The sequence below is a fragment of the Rattus norvegicus genome, chromosome 10 (assembly GCF_021556685.1).
Source record: "Rattus norvegicus strain SHRSP/BbbUtx chromosome 10, alternate assembly SHRSP_T2T, whole genome shotgun sequence".
Classification (NCBI taxonomy): domain Eukaryota; kingdom Metazoa; phylum Chordata; class Mammalia; order Rodentia; family Muridae; genus Rattus; species Rattus norvegicus.
In genome coordinates this window covers 40,143,200-40,162,500 of record NC_141543.1, presented here as the reverse complement: position 1 = coordinate 40,162,500, position 19,301 = coordinate 40,143,200, and the positions used below count along the sequence as shown (strand labels likewise).

General features: G+C 48.8%; 1 protein-coding gene across 1 annotated transcript in view; it reads right to left on the bottom strand.

Annotated features, from left to right (window-relative positions):
• Positions 1-16,035, bottom strand: part of Rasgef1c (RasGEF domain family, member 1C) — a 66,270-nt gene extending 50,235 nt beyond the window's left edge. Inside the window, 1 exon segment of the mRNA NM_001108273.1 lies at positions 15,918-16,035. The gene's annotated coding sequence lies outside the window, so the exon portion shown is untranslated.
• Between the last annotated feature and the right edge of the window lie 3,266 nt (positions 16,036-19,301).

Genomic DNA, 19,301 nt, shown 5'->3' with positions numbered 1-19,301 from the left:
ACAGGACCACAGCCCTGAGCAGTGGGAATCGGTCAGTCCAGCCATGGGTGTTGGGTAGGCAAGTGAACAGCCCACAGCTGTGGAAGGAACTCAGACACCAGGGGCAGAATGTCGAACAGATCACTGAGAAAAGCCAAACCAACCAAGCTATGCTTAGGACAGAATCTTCATGACAGAAAAACCTGCTCCTCCATGCAACCCGGAGGAAAGACTGGAGGTGTCTTCAATTACCTGGGTGGTGTGCGAGTGAGGGCTTTGTTTTCTGAGTTACCCACATCTGCATTTCTGCCTTTCCCTCCAACAATGAGCTTGTATCATTTTATACAAACAGAAAAGAGGTGCTCTCAGTTTGGAAAGAGGGAGAGAGAAAGGGAGGGAAGGAGGGAGAGAAGGAAGGGAGGAAGGGAAGGAGAGAGAGAGAGAGAGAGAGAGAGAGAGAGAGAGAGAGAGAGAGAGAGAAGGCAAGGGAAGATGGAGGGGTGACTGAATGGAGGTGGAGCCATTGCTCTCTGTGTGTGCACCACAGCCTGGGCTCTCTGGGTTGCCACCAGGAGGAGGCAGCCTGCTGGTGCTGAGACTTCACACAGCTCTGGGGGGAAGCCAGGCAGCCAATTACTCTAAAAGGCAGCAGATGTGGCTTCCTCTCCCTCCAGCCACTTATTACTCTGCAGAGGTAATAACGCGTCGGAGCATTTAGGGCACATTTGAGTATGACAAAGAGCAGGGATGATGGATTCCAAGCCATTTGTCAAAGCCGGAGTTGGCATGAAAGGTAGCTCCTCGGCTACCTCCCAATTACAGCCACCCTGGGCGCCCTCTTTTCTGAATCCAGTGCCGCATCGCAGCTGCCTTTACCATGAGCTCCAGGGCTCAGGTAGTCGGAGCACTAGCCGCAACTGCACTGTGCTTTTACGGTTTTCAGAGTCAGACCACCGTGCACACCCTGCCTTAGAGTCTGCAGAGTTAGGCTGCCTGGGCAACCTTTCACAGTCCACACCGTCAGCCTGACACTATGACACAGTTACAGTGTGCAGTGACGGTCAGACGGGAGATGCTACTGTCCCGGGTCCTGGGTCTCTTCCTACAAACTTAAGGAACTAAGTCTCTGTCCCAGGCTGACCCCTGGGCTACTACATGACAAACCCATGCACTTCTAGTACCTCTGGCTCCATTGTCAGACTCGGTTGTTCGTACGACGTCGTTTTTACTGAAATATCATCTACAGCCTGGGATGCACATAGGACCGAGCCAGCTCGGTAAATTCTCCTGATGACGTTGACCATATGCAGGCCAGCAGCACACACACTAGAAGACAGAGGTTTCCAGTTTGCAAACCCTTATGCTCGTGTCCCTTTATACTAAAGGTGCGAGTTCCAACCATGAGGAGACATGAATAAAAGCCGCCACATTGGAAAACATCGTTGTACACACTGACTTTCAGGTTTTGAACACGTGGTACCTTGGCAGAGGCATCCCCTGAACACAGGAAGAAGATGGAGGTGAGCCCTTTCATGTCTGACACCATAGACAACAAGATGGGCCACAGGAAGCAGCTGTTAGGCCACACCCACCTGCTTGGCCACGCCCATCTGGGATCAGAACTTCTTCTCATCAAAATATATGTCAGGGATCCCTAATCCAGAAATCTGAACTGCTCCAAAATCTGAATACTTTACATGTCAACATGAAGCCTCAAGTGGAGAAGCCCCACTCTGGAATGTGCACACATTAGTAGTAACATTGGCTAGCATTTCCTCCAGGCTGCGTGTGTTCAAGTACTATAGAAATATTAGTGAGTCTTGTGTTGGACTTGGATCATGTCCACAAGATATCCCACTATGGAAGTGTAAAGGTTCCAAATCTGAAAACAATTGGAAATTGGAAATACTTCTGGGTCCCAAGTATGTCGGATGAGAGACACCCTGCCTGTGTCCTTTAACTATAATTGGCCATTTGATGCAAATAATTACAGTGTAGTGTGGGGGTTAGGGATACCTGGACTAGAGAGGGTGATGGTGAAGGGTGGATTGTGTCTTCTACACAGAACAGAAGCTGAAGTCCCAGCCCCCACAACCTCAAAATAGGGTCTTCTATGGAAACAGGGTCATAGCTGACTTGAATCCCCTGAATGAGGATGAACTAGAGATCCTCAGAGGAATGGAACATCCGTGCACCCCGGCACACAGAGGGAACATGCTACGACACGGATGAGAGCCTACAGTGCTGTGGCTTCACATCAAAGAACACAAAGAATTCCAAGGAAGTCACTGGAAGCTAAGGGGAGGGCAAGAAGAGGTTCCAGGGGCACCAGAACTATGTCGCCTTTTAGAATATATTTTATTTTTTAAATTATATGTATATGTCCGTGTGTACATTCGAACACAGGTGCCCATAGAGGCCGGACAAGGACACCGGATTCCCTGGCGTTGGAATAACAGGTGGTTGTGAACTTGGATGCTGTGGACTGAATGAGGAGGGTTCTCTACAAGAGCAATGAGTGCTTTTACCTACTTAGCCATCTCTCCAGTCCCTGTAGTCATCTTGCTTTTGGCCTTCATGCTACTGTAAGGGTGAGAGAACATATTTCTATTGTGTTATGGCATCCTGGTTGGTGGCACTTTATTAGGCTGTCGTAGGACACGGACACATGTGCAAAGACTGGGAGCCTTGGAAGCACTGGCACAGGCTCACACGCCTTAGCAAGAAGTGCAGCATCATTTGAAGATGAGATGTGCTGCGTTAATGATGTTGCAGTGGGGAGAATTCTAAGATGGCCCTAAATTCTCACCCTGGTGTATTTGCATTGTCCCCTTGTATTATCTTCTACCCTTGAGTGTTGGCAGGGCCTGTCAATATGACGGATGTCACTCCTGTGATTAGGTTATGTTCTCTGGCAAAGAGGAAGGGAGTTTCGAAAATTGAATTAAGGCCCTTCATCAGTTGACTGAGTTAATCAAGAGGGAGGAGGTCCTCGGCAAACCTAACCTGATAAGGTGAGATTTGAAAGAAAGTCTAGACTAAGGCTTTCTCATATTGGAAAAGCAAGCTGTCATGAATTCTGAAGCTGCAAAAACATAAAACAAAATAAAAGTGAATTGTATCATAAGTCAAATGAGCTTGAAAGGAGACCCTCAATCTCAGATGGGACTCAGCCCCAGCACCAGACTGTAAGACCATAACAGAAGGACCTAGACAAACATCCATGAATACCTGACTCTTGGAAACTCAAATAACAAACAAGTATTTTAATAATACTAAAGGGGAGATCACAAACCTGCAGGTGGAAATTTGAGAAAATGAGGCTTTGTGGATGGGAGGCTTGGAGAGATATACACACAGGGCTCCTATATGAAGTTCCCCGAAATAAAATTATAAAAAGAAGTAAATAAGTGTGTTTCGCATCTTTAAGAAGGCTCTGTTTGGGTGGCACTTGTGTATTATGACCCTTAAGCACTGACACAGTCTGATAAAGGGTTAAAGTGAGATAATAAAGGACATTAGATAGAGCTACAAATACACAACTAACCCAAAAGACATTAGAAAAACAAGATAAAGGGATGAGAGAGTAATGAAACAAGTCAAAATAGATTGGAGGAGGTTGGAGAGATGGATCAGGGGATTAAAATTTGTACTCCTCACAGCCATCCACAACCACAGCTCCTGGGAATCTGATGCCCTCTTTTGGCCCTGCAGGTACAGCACACACACACACACACACACACACACACAGAGAGAGAGAGAGAGAGAGAGAGAGAGAGAGAGAGAGAGAGAGAGAGAGACATACACAGAGAAACACAGAGAGGAGAGAGACATACACATACATACATACATACATACAGACACACACACACACACACACACACACACACACACACACGAAAGTGAGCTGGGAGCTTACATCTCTGGGAGCTGGGGAATGGGGACAGTGTGACTTACATCCAATCTCTTTCCTCCATGTTTTTGAAATTCCCTGTAAGAGAAGGTTGCGGGGGGAATGAGGAGGGCCTATGACTTTCTTCCTGGAAGTCCTGGCAAGCCCGAATACTGTGTCACCTTGGGCTTTGGCAGGCAGACCTGCTGGGTCCTGGTCCCTGTCTGAGCTGCGGAAAAGACGGTGGCAGGAGGGGATGCCAGGCTCCCCGTCGCTCTTTCTCCTCATTAAGGTGAGTGGCAGCCTGCTGATCACGCTCATTATGTAAAATGTGCCTCTGTCAACGGTTCTGCGCACGGAATTGGTTACGGCACAATAACCTAATTTGTTCCTCCTTCTTAGGCTTGCTGTTTGCAAAATAGAAGTACATTTTCCCCAAGAACGTTTCAGAACGGTAACCCGAAGCACTTGGCACCCCTTCCATCACCCCCAGTGCTATACAATTTGGCTGCGCTCATGCCCAAACATCTGTTTGCAAACCACAGGCCACTGGGGACCTGCAACTCTTGTCCCCTGAGCAGCTGTCACACACTCTGTCATCGCAGCCTCTTTAAGCCTTTCCCGCAATCTGCCTTGCACAGGCTCACAAGACCTCTGTGTGTGCCATTTTTTATCCTTAAAGGGCTTGTCAAAGCAGCCCCACAGCCAGAAGCACTAAGCTGGGGAAAGCTCTGGTGTGGCCCAGACATGGCCACTTCCCAGATGACTGATGGATGCTCTTACCAGATACTGAGGTGCTGGGAAGTTAAACCGTTTGATGGGAATGTGTCACCAGTAGATAGCAAATTACTCTAGGGGGCTACAGAATATGACTGACCTCTGAGGACCCAGAGCCAGTCCAAAAGCATAGTGGCCAGGGCCTGGAAACAGAGTGTGCAGTGAGACCGTCTTGTCTGTTGTGGCTCAGCCCCACCCCTTGCTGGTCCATCTCTTGTGCATGGAGTTTGCTGGAGGCTGGCAGGGAACCATGGGGATGACTGGGTAAGGGAGGTTCAGATAGAGAATGTGAAGATGCAGTGGGGTGGTAAGAAAGCGTCCTGGGGGCTGGGGATTTAGCTCAGTGGTAGAGCGCTTACCTAGGAAGCACAAGGCCCTGGGTTCGGTCCCCAGCTCCGAAAAAAAGAACCAAAAAAAAAAAAAAAAAAAAGAAAGCGTTCTGTTCTGTAGCACAGTGGGGTCACTCCATCTACAACAATTAGGTTAGCATGCCTCACTGGCCAGAGAGGAGGGATCTGAAGGGTCCCAGAACAAAGAAATGGTCACATTGGAGGAGATGGAGCAGAGGAACCCGTGCCTATCATCACTGCCTATTGTGTGTGTGTGCGAGGTAGTGCAGTGCTGAAGCCCACAAATGAATGCAAATAAGCCGATCTCAAAATAAATGCTTTAAAGGTAAAAAAGAAAGGCGGCCCGGAATCCCTGCACATTTGCTATACCACCTCACCCCAGCCATTGAGAATACTGAGAGTAGAGTGGCCCAGTGCTTGAAGCAGAATGGGTAGAGTCCTCCATGCTAGAACCTAACACTCTTTCCTTCCCCAGACACACATATTTGGTTTGACTTTTGAAGACAGCGGGGGCATCGTAACCCCATATCAGCTTCCCTTAAGGTAATTCCCACGGCGGCTCCTTCCCCGCCCCGCCGCCCCCGACACACACACCTGGGAGCACCTTGGGTCCACACTCAAACCTTACAGCGGAGAGGCCCCTTGGCCACGTGGCTTCATGAGTCAGTGGTATCCTAAGTGAGAACAGTCCAGAGAGAGCATGGCAAGAGGGTGTGTGGGGACTCATCTGGATGCTTTATTACAGACTAGAAGTCCAAAGTCTGCTCCAAAATCCAAAGCTTTTAGAGCACCGGCCAAACAACAAGTGGAAAATTCCACACCTGATGTCATGTGATAAGTGACATCGAAATGAAGGCGCATTAGAAAATACAGTATAAAAACAATGACTTCATGAAATTGGAGGGCAAATGGATGGAACTAGAAAATATTTTCCTGAGTGTGGTAACCCAGTCACAAAAGGACACGCATGGCATGCACTCAGTGATAAGTGGATATTAGGAAAAAAGCTTGGGACACCCACGATACAACACGCAGACCATAGGAAGGTCAAGAAGAAGGAAGATCAAAGTGTGGATGCTTCAGTCCTACTTAGAAGGGGGAACAAAATAATCACAGGAGGTAGAGAGAAGGAGGACCTGGGAGGGAGACAGGAGGGGAAGGGAAAGGGGGGGCAGGACCATATGTGGGAGAAGATGGGGGAGAAGTAGAGAGAGTCAGGAAACTGAACTGAACACTGCTGAACACTGTTGGGGAACTTGGGGGTAGCCACTAGAAAGTTCCAGATGCCAGGAAAACAAGAGGCTCCCAGGACCCAATGGGGATAACATTAGCTGAAATGCCCAACAAAGGGGAGCGAGAACCTGTAGAGACCATATGCAGAGGTTAGGCATGACCCTCAGTTGAGGGCTGGGGCCACTCACCCATCTCAAAAATATTAACCCAGAGTTACTCCTGTCTAAAGAAAATGCAGGGACAAATTGTGGAGCAAAGACCAAAGGAAAGGCCATCCAGAGACTGCCCATCCCATCTGTAGACACCAAACTCAGTCACTATTACTGATGCCAAGAAGTGCTTGCTGACAGGAACTGGTATAGCTGTCTCCTGAGAGGCTCTACCAGAGCCTTACTGATACAGATAAGGATGCTTGCAGCCAACCATTGGACAGCACGGGGACCCCAATGGGGGTTAGAGAAAGGACTGAAGGAGCTGAAGGGGTTTGCAACCCCATAGGAAGAACAACATTTCAAACCAACAAGCCTCCCCCCCCCCCAGAGCTCCCAGGGATTAAACCACCATCCAAAGAGTACGCATGGAGGGACCCATGGCTCCAGCTGCATATATAGAAGAGGATGGACTTGTCTGGCATCAATGGGAGAGGAAATGATCTTCCAGCTATGTGTTCGAGTGATACCGGAAATTCCCGTTTAAACTTGGATACTATTCTTATCATGCCTCATTATGTATATGTAAGTAATCCCACCCTGCCAAAAAAGATCCCTTAAGCACAGACTTCTGGTTTCAGGCATCTTGGATGAGGGACAGTCGACTCTTGTTGAAAGGATCATGTCACAATATTTTGCTTGAATGTGTAGCATATGTCATGAATCACAGTAGCGAATTAGAAACCTAGGGGCTCTCTGCCCATTCAAGCAGTAATTATTATTAGACATTGTCTTAATTGGAGTTTCTATTGCTACAAAGAAACACCATGACCAGAAAGCAAGTTGGGGCAGAAAGACTCTAGCTTGTGTCAAGTCGACAAGAGACTAGCCAGCAGTCATCTATGCCCCTACCCCAGATCTAAAGTATAGGGCATTAAGACTTTTTAAAATTAAATTAAATTGGTTAATTAATTTTTTTAGTGTGTATGTATGTGTGTGTGCGCGCACATGTTGTATTCGTATGTAAGTACATGCGACATGTGTGCACGTCTGGAGCCCAGAAGCAGATATTGAATATTCTCTATTGGTTTTGCCCTATTCCCTTGGAACAGGGTTAATCAGTGAACCTAAAACTCACTAACGTTGCTGCTCCCCTTTCTGGCTAGGCTGTCTGGCTAGTGAGCTCCTCAGGATCCCTAGGTCTCCACCCCGAAATACTGTGGTGACAACGGTGCCTGACTGTGTTCTCTTTAACATCAGCGCTGGGGATTCAAACCTTGGTCTTACTCATGCTCATACTGCAAGCACTCTTGCCCACTGAGCCGTCTTCCCAGCTCCTACTAAAGCACTTTTTATGAACAAAAAATATATTTATATTTATGACAAATGATGTGCTGTTGTGATGGAGGTGTGACAAGGTCAAGCTATCGGTATATTTTGCTAGATGGAACTTTAAAACCTCATTTACCTACCCCTACATCTTCTCTCAGAAGTAGGCATCCCGCAACACTACTTTGTATAGCTTTTACATCTTACAACAAGGACTTCATCCTCAAAGTGTTACTTCTTAATCTAACACATGCGAGTACATTGTTTCCAGTTGTTGCTGTGGTGAGTCAGGTATCATAACTCACTCAGTTCTGTGGACAGACACCACGGGAGCAGGACGACTGCCTTGCAAGTCTATCCAGCAAGGACCAATTTCACTAAGTAGTTTCGCAAACTGGTTCTAGGAACGCACACCCCTACCCAAGGACACTAAGGGTCTCTGTCACCCATGTCCTTGCCAGTATCTGAATTGTTTTACTGACAGAACGAAGGTGTGATGGAGTTCCTTTATTAAATATTTGATAGCATTCACTGTAGAAGGCTCCTGGGCCTGACATTTTCTGTCTAGGGAGAATTTTAATTATAAGTTCAATTTCTTTAATAAAAAAAAAATAGTGCTGTGCAGGTTTTCTCTTTCTTGTGTTATTTTTGGTAAGCTGCAACTGCATTTGTCCATTCTACATCAAGTATCAAAGTCTTGGTATTTTTCTAAAAAACCCTTGTTATTCCTTTCTCCTCTCTCTCTCTCTCTCTCTCTCTCTCTCTCTCTCTCTCTCTCACACACACACACACACACACACACACACACACAGAGAGAGAGAGAGAGAGAGAGAGAGAGAGAGAGAGAGAGAGAGAGAGAGTTATTTGAAATGATGTCTCCCATTTTTGTTTTTGATATTGGTGACCTGTTCTCTCTCACTCTTGCTTGCTCTGTCTGTCTGTCTGTCTGTCCATCCGTGTGTGTGTGTGTGTGTGTGTGTGTGTGTGTGTTTCTCTTCTGGTCAGTCTCACTAGGAGTTGCCCAACTTTATTAACCTTTCCCAAAGAGGATTTCTCTACCATCTGTTTCCCCCTTTACACACGACCTTTACAGGTGCTCACAAGGACCTGGCACCTTGCATAGGGCACGGCAGGGAGTAGCACTCAAGAAGCACTCCATACTACGAAGCAACACTGAAGTGTAAACACTCCCAGGCATCATTGAAGCTTCCTAAGACCCAGCACCAACAACAAACATACAGCCAGATGCTGCTGGCTGGAGGCTCACACAGATGGGGTTCCCTTCAAATCCATAACAGAAGGACAAGGTCACTCTCCCTGTGGCCAGCCCCACATCTGATGTCTCGTCAACCCTCCTTAATCTCTCTGGAACCATGGTGCCTTTCCTAGAGTCTAATTGTGATATATGGAGGAGTTCACCTACAACCCTCTGGAGTGCTCATGTTTGCAAACGCACATCCTTGTGAATTGCTGGACAACCGCTCTCTCTGTGCAGGGGGACGCTGTCCCTGAGACAACAGAGGAAAGACTGAGGAGAGTCCAGGGTGCTGCTCAGAGCAGTGGTGGCTTCAAGTGGTCCCAGAATGGACAGGAAGGTGTCTGAGGATCATTAACATAGTTACTTCCCTTTTCCTCCCCGCCTCTGCTTAATTCCTTCGGGGAGTTTACATGCCCTCACTGCTGCTTGGCATTCTTAATCCTAAGAAGAAGCTCCCATTTACATGGTTAAAATGCTGGCAATCTTGTGTCAGATTTACAAAACCTAGAGTACCCGATGCCCTGTGCAACAGCCCTCAGACGGATCAACAAACACAAGGTATGGCTTGAGTTAATGTTCCCAAAAGGATGAAGGATAAAAAAGTTGACAAAGGCTGGGTGGTGGTGGTGCACACCTTTAATCCCAGCACTCGGGAGGCGGAGGCAGGCGAATCTCTATGAGTTCAAGGCCAGCCTGGTCTACAGAGCAAGTTCCAGAACAGCCAGGGCTACACAGAGAAATCCTGTCTCCAAAACAAAACAAAACAAAACAAAACAAAACAAAACAAAACGAAATGAAATGAAACAAAACAGTATGACAAAGTTCCCTGCACCCCTCCTCCTTCTCTTCTCTATAAAGTTCTCAGCCTGTGGGTCCCGGCCATTCTGGAGTCGTATGCCAGATATCCTGCCGTTCCGTTATTTACATTATGACTCATAACAATAACAGAATTACAGATGTGCAGTAGCATAACAAAATAATTTTATGGTTGGGGTTCACCACAGCATGAGGAACTGTATTAAAGGGTCACAGCACTAGGAAGGTTGAGAACCACTGCTCTGTCCTTGAGACCAGAGGGGTCTGGATGATCTTTGAGGAATCCACTTTCTGTCATCTTTCGGAGCTGCTTCCTAAACTGCCCGATTCGTTTGTACTAACTCGAGTCTCTTGAATTATCGGCTTTCAAGTGGTGCACTTATTCCAATGATGCCCTCGATTCGTTCAGGGAAAACAGATACTTAGCAGTAAGACATGGCAAATATTCCACAGTGGTTCAAATGTAAACAGAGTGGTGTAAATGTAGACACAGTACACTGTTCTTTATGAAGTTTTCCCAAGTACCAAGGTTGGCGATGTCTCCAAGTTCCCATCTTAACGAGTTTAGGAAAGAAATTCAAGTATTTTACAACCAGCCAGTCAGTCCTTCAAGAGTCAGGGATACAGGGGTTGGGATTTAGCTCAGTGGTAGATCGCTTGCCTAGCAAGCACAAGGCCCTGGGTTCGGTCCTCAGCTCCGGGAAAAAAAAAAAAGAGTCAGGGATACAGAGAGAAAGAAACACTGGTTATGCACTCTTAAAGAAACTGTCATAGGCTAAGATTGGTCCAAGCAAGGGATGACACCAGGGCCCTCTGGCAAAACCAGACAGTAGCAATCTGAAATGGAGTACCACAGTGGCCCATCTCTATAGCACCCAACCACCCCTCGCTTGTAAGCCACGCCCTGGAGAGTGGGTGGGAATTCTCGCTTTCCCCTAACTAGTGAATTACATCAAAGGTGACAGAAAGTTGTGTCCATGGCTATGTGATGTGGCTGTGTTTTGCTCTGTCAGGACATTGCCCTGTGATCTTTCTTAACTAGCTTAGTGGAGTAACGTAGTCTTGGTGAAGGCTGCCCTGTGACAAGGACCCGGAGGTGACCCCTGGAAACTGTGGATGACCACTGAAGGTTGAAGGTGTCTTGCGGAGTTTGTGTGTTGATTCCCTCTCCAATGTGTTAAAAAGGAGGGGCCTAATGAGAGGTGAGTAGGTCCTGGGGGTGGGGCGGGGGTGGGGCTTCACTCTGGCCAGCCAGCACCTGCTCTGAGCCAGTTCTGAGGGGTCATGAGCATGTGCTGCCGTAGACAAGCTGTCACACAGAAATAACTAACCAACATGAAAACAGAACGCATCATGGCCGAGTGGGATTGATTTCAGGAATGGCCGGGGACTGCAATTCAACTGCATTTACCTCACTTTTGCCCCAGATCTGACATTAGGGAATCCCCTAATGGGGCTCACCGTCCCAACAGTGCCAAGGAGAAATAACATACTGCTATATGAAGACACATGCTTCAAGAAAAACAGAACATTTCCAATAAAATAGGAACAGATGAATGATTTGTGTCAGGGCGTCTACCAGAGGCCATATGCCAGAAACTTTACCCTCAGTACTAAATGTATAGGTAGCACCTGGGGGCGAGGCATGGTGACACATGTCTTTAATCCCAGAACATGGGAGGCAGAAGCACGTGAATCTGTGAGTTTGAGGTCACCTTGGTCTACAGATTGAGTCCCAAGCCAGCCAGGGCTACATAGTAAGACCCTATTTTTTTATTTTTTATTTTTTTTTTTTTTTTGGTCACAAAAATGAGGTAAGTGATCCAATTTTATTTTTTTTCTTTTTTTTTTTTCGGAGCTGGGGACCGAACCCAGGGCCTTGCGCTTGCTAGGCAAGCGCTCTACCGCTGAGCTAAATCCCCAACCCCAGTGATCCAATTTTAAACAGGCAAACAAACAAAAACATGGGTGTTCAGCTCTTACAAATGAGCTGCCATTCTTGTAGGCTGGGTTAGGTAGCTCTAGAGTGGAACATTAGAAAAGTCAACTTAGCTGCCCCTCCCTCCTCCTCCCCCCTCCCCACCCCTCTCATCTTTCCTCCTTCTGCTGTGGGGTGACCAGGCACAATGGCCCCTACAAATTCAATGCCTTCATTGTGGACTCCCTAGCCTTCCGCCCATGAACCAAATCAACAGCTACTGTTTACTGTTCACTCGGCGTTTTGGTATTCTATAAAGAAGCAGAAAATGAACTAAGGCATTTCCTTCACAGCTCCCTCACTGTCCGCCCTAAAGCGTGCATCTTTCAGCCTTAGAACAAGGGAAAGATGCCCATTGCATCCAGGATTTAACACTGAGTCTCGGGGGTGGGGGGGTATTTGTTTGTTGTTTATGTGTCCCTATGTGCATGTGCACATGAGTGCAGGTGACCGCACAGGTCAGAAGAGGGCACCTGGTCCCCCAGAGCTAGAATTACAGGTGTTGTGAGCCACCTGTTGTGGGTGCTGGGAACTGGCTCTCTGGAAGAGCAGACAAACTCTAGCCCCAAGCCAGGGTATTAGCTGCTCTAATTAGATGGGAGTAGTGAATACCTGCAAATTAGTAAAGGACAGTGAGACTAAGATACAGTTTACACCCAAACGATCTACAAAACAAACAAACAAACAAACAAACAAACTGAAAAAACGGTAGAGAAACGTACCATGGGCAGAGATAATAACCAGTTAGGAGATACAGTGGGAAGGAGAAGTATTTATAACAACAGTGAGCCGGGTGAAGTCCTCCTGGGTAGAGGAATGGAAAAACCCTCCTGTTCAAGGACAGCTTCACCTGTGAGGTGGCCTTGAGACAGAAAAACATCTATGATTCCTCCAATTCAACTGCATAAAAACGTCATTTTTCCAGAAGCTAATATAGAAATGTGGCTGAGAAATGTATTTAGTTAGTTAGTTATTTATTTAGTTAGTTAGTTAGTTAGCACAGCCGGGTGGCAGGAGTCTTTCGTCTCGGTACTGGGAAGGCACCGACAAGGCAGATCCTTGGGCCTCTCTGGCCAGACATCTCAGACTAACTGGCAAGCTCTAGGTTTGTCTCAAGAACAGTAAGACACAGGGTGCCCAAGGAGTAACACCCAAGGCTATCCTCTGGCCTACACACCCACACACACTTCTGCACCTGCACACAGAAACATGCACACACTGTGAACAGGAGATCCAACCCTACATGCCATGAACACAGCAGAATAGCTAGGAAACCTTTGAAATAAAAAGTGGCAACAATGAACCCTGCCAGACTCCGAAACACAGTGAGGGGAGACTTTTTGTTCCACTGCGCTCCCCTGGACCATGATCCCGAATACACTTTTTCTTTCCTTTGGATAATAAATAAAACAAGCAAATATTTTAATTAATTAATTAAAGATAAATACAAGCTCATAAATGTCTCTGACTCTAACTTCAAAGAATCCAACACAGCTTTTGGCCTCCACATAGTACACACACACACACACACACACACACACACACACACACACACACATGCACACACACACACGCACGCACGCACACGCACATGACACATAGGTATAAAATAAATCTTTTAAAAAGACCGAGGGGAAAAAAAAGTCAAAAGCCTGGAATAAAAAAAAATCAAAGGTCCACACACAGAACACAAATAAACTAGGGTATGGCCACACAGTGGAGTAATATGTAGTAGTGAAAAACAACTGGAAAGGTCTCTGTAGACCGTGAGAGCTGGTTTTCAGGTGGACTTTTTATCACAGTACAAAGGGGGGATGCAACATATACTAATATAATATATAGATGGCTTGTTTGGTACAAAGAAACGTAGACACTTGTTTAGGAACTATTAATCTAGGAACTATTTAAAATGGTTACCGCTGATATGGGATGGGGACAAAGACACAGGGATGGGTTGTCCTTCTAAATAACTTCTAAATACAGCTTTCATGTAGTTGTGACCTTTGAGCCATAAAAATATTTTATAGATTTAAAATTAAATTGCATAATGAATACCAAGGATGTGCAAAAACAGGTTGAATGCAACTGGGAACTCACGAAACCAAAACCGTATCAGACTGAAAATGACCCACCAAGCTCTGGGTGCGCCCCCAAGGACACCCGAAACCTTATGTACTAGTTTTGGATTGGTAGTGAAACTATCTATGCGTCTTCTAGGGTTTAACAAACAATTAAATATATTGATGATTTGGGAATCAGGTCTCACTGTGAGAAAAGAGACAGAAATATGAATTTTTAGTTTGTCTGTAAAGGCGATTTGGTTGGGAGCCCCTGACAAAAATCTAGATTCAATGACACCAGGATAGCCATGGGCACACCCAACCTAGATGGTGGTTTCTAGGCTCCTCAATGTCCACTTAAAGGAATAAAGCTCTCTGTGGGAAACGGCCGACTCCAGGCTTGGTTAAGGACAAATGTGAGCACCCCGAGACACCTGATGACAGGTCAGAAGGTTCCAGATGTTGGGCTTGCCCAAACACCCGGACTGGACCTCTGCAAGCCCACCCGCACTCACGCGCCCCCTGCTGGACGGGAGTGGGAAAGGAAAGCACTTGAATTAAAACCAGGCTCCCTTTCCACCTGAGCCCCTCAACTTTCTATACGCCTCTTTATGGCTCTGGTTTTGCCGGGATGAAGGCCTTTGAGTGGCTGTGCCGCCAGGGGTGGGCGGGCACAATCCTCCCAAATATCTCTACACCTCTGATCTCTTAGTCCAGTCTGCATTCTCTCTGCCTGACCACTCTAACCCTGCTTCCTCTCTGCCAGCTCTTCAACTGCCATTAAGCCTTTCCTTCTACTAGTCAAACTCCAAACCTCCAAGGACTGCCCACTGCCCCCAGGAGAACATCCAAGCCCCAGTCCCGCTGACTTAGTTGGTTCAAAGCCCTTCCCATCCATGACCCGTACTTGCCCCAGGGATGTCGTACCTGTTCAATCCTTACCCATGGCCTTCACTCTTGATTTACAGCACAGAGGACTCTAGCCAGGGACAGGCCCAGGCTCTGTCCCACTACCTGCCTCTCTCCAGCCCATTACCCCGTTTTATTGTCCTCCTAGAGATGCTCTTCTGAAACAGCTTCAGATTTTTCTTTATCTGCCCTCACACCAGTGTGGGAACAGTGCTCAGAATAGGGAGCTGGCTGCACACAGTAGGTGGTCAACGAACACAGCATTCTTAGGGAACCTGACAAAGTGGCTGAGTACTGGGGTAGGAGCCAGAAACCTCACCTCTATCACTTCATGGCCAGAGCAAGTTCTCTCACCCCTCTGAGTCTGTTTACTTGACTGTGAAGTGGAAACAGCCCCGCGCATCAGGTGGGTTTTCCAAGGACCCTTTTTGGCCTCTCTTACCTGTCCTACCATCACAGGAGGATGTCATTTGGAATGCAAGGGACCTCGCCACCTCACCATCTAAGCTGCTGGGCAGACAGTGGCGTTCAGAGCACTCACTTCTCTCTAGGGCTTCTCTGTTTCTATCCTTGATCCTGCTTCCTGCCACTGCCTGAGGGACACGTACTAAGTAGATGCCATGACCCTACAGATCTCTATGGGTACACTGGTCCTCTGATTCCCACAAGGCCAGGGCTCTTGTCACCCTTCCCATGCAAATCGCAGGTCAACCTAGCTGTGCCCGTTTCAGAGCCAGGGAAACTGAGGCCCATGAGGTAGGAGACTCTGGGCCCAGGCTGGCTGTTTCTATCTCTAGCGGGTGTAGAGAGGTGGTCTCCTTCAAGTGGCTGGGGGCGTGCCCTTCGCTGAGTCCCCGGCCTCCAGCCACTGCAGGGCTTCTTCACCCCGGGACCCCGCGTCCGTCCTATGCCTTAGGGAGGTGTGTGTGTATGGAAGGGGCGTGGGGGGGGACTCCCGCGCCATTCGGCCCCATGTCGTCCACCTCCCCACCACGCGCGCCGCGGCTCCGGCCACGAGCACTGTCACCCGCGCGCACCTTGCCCCGGGTCAGCCCCGCGCGTGCCCGCCCGCGGCCCGATCCTCCGTCCCCGCCCACGTCGCTGCCGCGCCCCACGCGCGGACCTCGCCGCGCCCCGCACGCCCTTGTCCGCAGCGCAGGTGTGTCTCCCGACCGCGCGTTACTCACCGGCTCCCGGCGCTCCGACAGCCCGGGCCCGGCCCATCGGCAGCGCCCGCCGCGCTCGCCCCAGCCGCTGCACCGTAGACCGGGCGCTGCCTACCCGCCCGCTCGCAGCCCGCCGCGATCCCGCGCGCAGCCCGCCCGTGCGCCTGGCCCGGCCGGAGCAGCGCGGAGCCCCCTTGCGGCCGCTCAGGGAAGCGCGGGTGGAGCCGCCCGAGTCCGCGCAACGCTGCGCTGCCGGCTGCCCTCCCTGTCCACTCCGCATGCCACCGCCTTGCCCAAGCCTCCCTCTCATCTGCTCTCAGCTCCCGGGGTCAAGGCCCAGTGTCCAGGAGTCCTCTCGAAACCCACAACGTGGTTCGTCTCCCCTCGCTTGGGGGAAGTCCCGCGTGCTAAAACTGCTCCTGTGGTCCTGAGGTCCCCGAGGCCTCTGCACTGTCCCCAGGCCATACCTCTTCTCTGGACCAGTCTCTGGCATCCTGAAACGCAGGCCACACTTGCTTCAAGGCTGAGTCCTGGCCTTTCCTCTAGGCTCTCCTACAACCGCCACTGAACTTTGGGTGGTCTGTGTCCTTGAGTCCTATTGATTGGCATAAGATAGGTATAAAAGGAGGGCGAAGACTGCTCACACCCTCCTCCCTATAGTGAGGGACATAGCAGACAACCAGCCGCATTTCATGGCTCTGGGAGGCACTGGGATGCTAGAAAGATAAAGGAGGGCGGTCATAATTTTAAGTGAAAAGAAGGAGCCAACACAGGACCTGGCGACCTTCTGCCCTGGCTCCATCCAGGCGTGTCTCACTGCAGAGGTCAGGACATCTGTCTTCTGCTTCGGTAGAACCTCCTGATGAATTGTGGCAGAAACCCAACTCAATTCACTCAAGCAAGAGTTTATTGGTTATTAAAACATAAAAAAATCAAGCTATGTTGATTCCTTGGGTAGTTAAATCACAGTCTTTGACTCTTAGGGGGGGGAGGGGACGCTGGGAGCCAAGGTGGATGGGAGCAGGGCTGAGTAACCTCCTCAATACTGTGAAGAGGTGGATCTTGTCCTTGAGTGTGGCCCTAGGGACAAATTTAGTGCCAGCTCTGCCCAAGGCATTCCCAGCAGGAGGTAATGGTATATTCCCAGCTGTACTGCCTGGGCTCCTAAGAAGTCCCCTGCCTCCGTTTTCCCGATTGCATCTCCCGTTTACAGAGGTCTGGACCACAACAGTTCATCCCACCGGGTTGTCACTGAGAGGGCACGCGAAGGAGAAGCAAGCAGCGGGAACCAGTGTAGAGGGGGCAGGCAGAGGAGAGCTGAGAAGCACAGACCCTAGACAGGGTCAGAAAACGGGGCAGATACAAGGGCTGTTTTCAAGAGAAAAGCCACAGGATGTAGTGATCCAGGGCAGGAGAACTTGAGAGGAGTGGGGGCTTCCGGGTTGGTGAGCGTCGGGGAGGAAGTTTCCCAGGGATGGGTGTTGGGTAAGTGGCAACTGTGAGGCTTGCTGAGAAACCCTTTCCCAGCAGGTGGTGAGACCATGTGGCCAAGGGAAATCTTGGGAAACTCCTGAAGACAGCTAGTGGGTGCAGCCTGGGGTAGAGTCCTTGGGGGTAAAAGAAGGAGACCCTTGGGTTTCAGTGGCCATAGACAGCCTGTGTGGGACCTCAGCAACATTCTCCTCAGCCTTGGCTTAAATGCATCAGGTGACTCAGGGGAGCCTGACAACCTGCAAGGTGGCCAAACAGGATCACCAATAAATGCAAGAACAAAGATGACAGAACTTTGGGCTCCAGCCAACGCATTTTATTAGCAGAGCCCATAAACTGTCCATTCTTGGGTCTGGTGAAAGCCCTCCAACGTTACTACAAGGGCAGAGCACTAGGAGACAGTCACTCCACAGTCAGTCACAAGGAGGGGTGTGTGTGCGTGTGCGTGAGTGTGTGTGTCTCTGTGTGTGTTTGTGTGTGTGTCTGTGTGTATGTATGTGTCTCTGTGTGTGTGACAATCTCTTATTGTTTACACACAAGGATCCCGCCTTCCCACAGAGTCTGGGTGAAGACTGGGGAAGAGGAGGAAGCGAGAATGCCAGTATGTGTATATATGTGCAGTATGAGCCTGCACGTGCAAAATGTATGCAGTATGTGGTTCATGGTGGTGTTTATGTTGTACATATGCATGCAGAACATTTGTGTGTGATATGTATGCAGTATGCGGTCCATCTGCATGTACAATATGCATGTGATGGAGGGTGATTGTGAAGCATTGGGTGCATGAGTGTGTACACTCATTGTGTGCATGTATGTGTGTGTTTGTGTGTGTGCATGTATGTGTGTGATGTGTGTGATATGTGTGTGATGTGTGTGTTCATGTACGCATGTATGTGTGTGATGTGTGTGTTAGTGTGTGTGCATGCGTGTAAGTGCATGTGTGTGATGTGTGTGTTCATGTGTGCATGTATGGGTGTGATGTGTGTGTTCATGTGTGCATGTATGTGTGTGCTGTGTGTATGCTTGTATGCGTGTGATGTGTGTGATGTATGTATGCATGTATGTGTGTGTGATGTGTGATGTGTGTGTATGAGAGATGCGTGTGTGTGATGTGTGTGCATGTGTGTGTGATGAGTGTGTGTGTGTGTGTGTGTGTGTGTGTGTGTATAGAGTAAATGTGGATCTGGATATGGGTGGGATGGGTTCCCAGCACCATCATGATGCTGGTCCCTAAATAAAGGATGCTATCCCAGATGGGATCCTGGCAACAGAACCTGGGACACGACTGAAGGTTGCTGAGGCAGAAGGAAATCCCAGGGAGCCAGGGCTAGAACAGGGAAGGAGGGACAGCTCATAAAGGACACATTGTTAGGGTGCGTGACCATCACAGCCAACGAAAGCCTGTCTTCCTGGTGACTTTGTGGGAACTATACTGAATGCAGATGGTTGAGATTACAGAGGGCACAGGACCTGTCTGCTTCAAAATACCAATTGGGACACTCAGATTCTCCTGGGTCCTACCTTAAGCCAGTCACCTCCCTCCTCTACCACACTAAGCCACAGGCAGTGCCTCTTCCAGTTTGTCTGAGGTTGGCTCCAGGCTCAGAGCAGGTTCTGCATCCCTGTTGGGCACGGTTATTAGCACATCTATGGTTATGCGCAGAATCAGAAGCACGGAGATGCTCAGGACTGTGAGTCCTACGCACTGGCCCATGGCAGGAGCCTGCCTCCTTGTGATGAGCAAGGCTGACTATGAAATGGTCCCCATTATATCGGTCTCTTGGTCCCCAGATGCTGGTCCTACTTTGGAGGCTGTGAGGGTGTAAACCACGGAGGCATTCATTCGCAGGTCATTCCAGGACCTGGGTCTGGTCCTCTCCCTCTGCCTGCTATGAGGCCAAGTTGCTCATCGCA